This window comes from Nanorana parkeri, unplaced genomic scaffold (assembly GCF_000935625.1).
Source record: "Nanorana parkeri isolate BGI_ZX_2015 unplaced genomic scaffold, ASM93562v1 scaffold359, whole genome shotgun sequence".
NCBI lineage: Eukaryota > Metazoa > Chordata > Amphibia > Anura > Dicroglossidae > Nanorana > Nanorana parkeri.
Genome location: NW_017306627.1, coordinates 511223 through 513248, shown reverse-complemented (window position 1 = coordinate 513248; position 2026 = coordinate 511223). Strand labels below are relative to the sequence as shown.

At 44.9% G+C, this 2026-nt stretch overlaps 1 protein-coding gene across 1 annotated transcript in view; it reads left to right on the top strand.

Annotated features, from left to right (window-relative positions):
* LOC108788893 overlaps positions 1-2026 on the top strand; it is a 50187-nt gene that overhangs the window by 24959 nt on the left and 23202 nt on the right. The gene's annotated exons all lie outside the window — the stretch shown is intronic.

Sequence of the window (2026 nt, the reverse complement as noted above, 5' to 3'; positions counted from 1 at the left end):
TTTTTTCAGGGGAAAAGGGGGGGGGGGGGTTGTCCTTACTTTGGAGAGATTGCCTCTTACTTCCTGTTGTACAACAAGACAGGAAGTGAAGGTAGACCTCTCTAATAAGACACAGTTGTCTAAAAAACACTGCCAGAGGTTTTAAAGAAACATTACTCTACTCATAAGTTTTTTTTAAAGCTTTTACTTTAGCTACACTTTATGGTAGTCATCCATTATGTAATTGTCAGGCTGGATGGCTGGGCCGGGAGTGGAATCCCTTGGCAGGGACGAAAGCAAAGTCCAAGAGCGAAGTATCAAAAGGACAATCCAAAAGAATAGTCAAGTCCGGGTCCGGGTCGTGGCAGGCAGCGAGGTTCACAGGCATGGGGTCAGGCGAAAGGGTCGGTAGCCGGGAGGTCAGATCAATCACAAAAGGCAGGTTCATACAGGGGGGCTATGTTTCACCATGAGGTAGAATAACTCAGCAATGAGTCAAGGCTCTGACCAGCTTTATATACACAGGGAAACCCAGGACCACCCCCTGGCTGCCGGGGCAACCAGGAAGCTTCCTCAGTCAGGGGCCAATAGCAGTGCTGAGAGGCGGGTGGTGAGTGCAGAGGACCTCCCCCAGCCTAAGTAGCACCTGGGACGCAGTGTGGCTCAGGCGCTGGAGGGCGCGCGGCTTGCGTACCGCACACGTGTTGCGCATCTCACGCATTCGCAGCGGCAAACCCAGCGCCAGATGCCCTGCCAGGAGGAGGAGGAGCCTGCGCGACATGCCCGTGCTGGCGAGCCTGGTGAGGAACGGCCCCCCTGGGTCCCTGACAGTAATGTAACTCAATACCAAAATAACTGTATAAAATATATTTTTGTGTGCTTGTTTTTTTACATTTAAAATAAATTAGTCGAAAGCTAATTTTTGTAATCACAGTAGTCAAATTTACAGTCAGAATTTAGGGCATCATTTTTGTTCTATCTGCCTAGTTTTGTTTGTTGTTTTATTTCATACAGAAGGCTTGAATGCAGAGGCAATGCAGATTGTAGAAATTCGAATTGTAAGATCAACATTTGGATGTTCTTTATACAGTATAAAGGACTAAGAAAAAGTAATCAGTAGTGGTCGGAAGAAGCAAAAGGAATTTTTTATTACAACAAATGGCACACACCTGGGGCACAGTTATTATAACCAGTTGTACATAAGCATCTAGCCACTGCCAGAATAGGAAAAAACCCTGTGGCCTGTATAGCTAAACCCAGCTAAACCCTCCTATTCTGCAAAAAGCCAGACTGGATGAAATCCTAAAGATTTATTAACAAAACAAGGTGGAGTGAAACTGTATGTTTTCTTTGTATATTCTTTTTCACCAATCAGCATTGAACATGTTAATACAGTAATAGCTCACAAATTTTAAGAGAATAAAGTCCATCCCTACCAGCAATGCTGCCTGGGCGGAATTTGGGTGTTTTCTCCAAACATGTGATCAGGATGGCACTGCATCATCCTTTTCTCTGTTCCAAAGTGGAGGCTGAATTCCCAGAATGCATGTTTCTTTCTTCTTGGGCTGGAGGTTGCTGGAAACTTACCATTAACTGGACTGTATATGAACTGGAGAGAGTCCAGCGGAGGGCAACAAAACTAATTAGTGGAATGGAGGACCAGAGCTATGAGACAAGGCTTCTGACCTTAAACATGTTTACGCTGGAATTAAGGAGATTAAGGGGGGATATGATTCTCATGTACAAGATGTTCAATGGTGACAGCAACATTGGCAACAAACTGTTTGAGATTAACTCAATGACAAAGACTAGAGGCCACCACCTAAAGTTGGTGGAGAAAAAATTCCAGCACAATGGGCGAAGAGGGTTCTTTACAGTAAAAGCGGTTAAGGTCTGGAACTCACTGCCATCGGCAGTGATTTCAGCCAAAAGTGTAGATTTGTTCAAGAAACTTTTGGACAATTTCTTGAGGGACCGTAATATCCAGGGATACCAGTATCCCTAAGAATGAGATGATGCGTGGACCTATATGGGTTGGACTTGATGG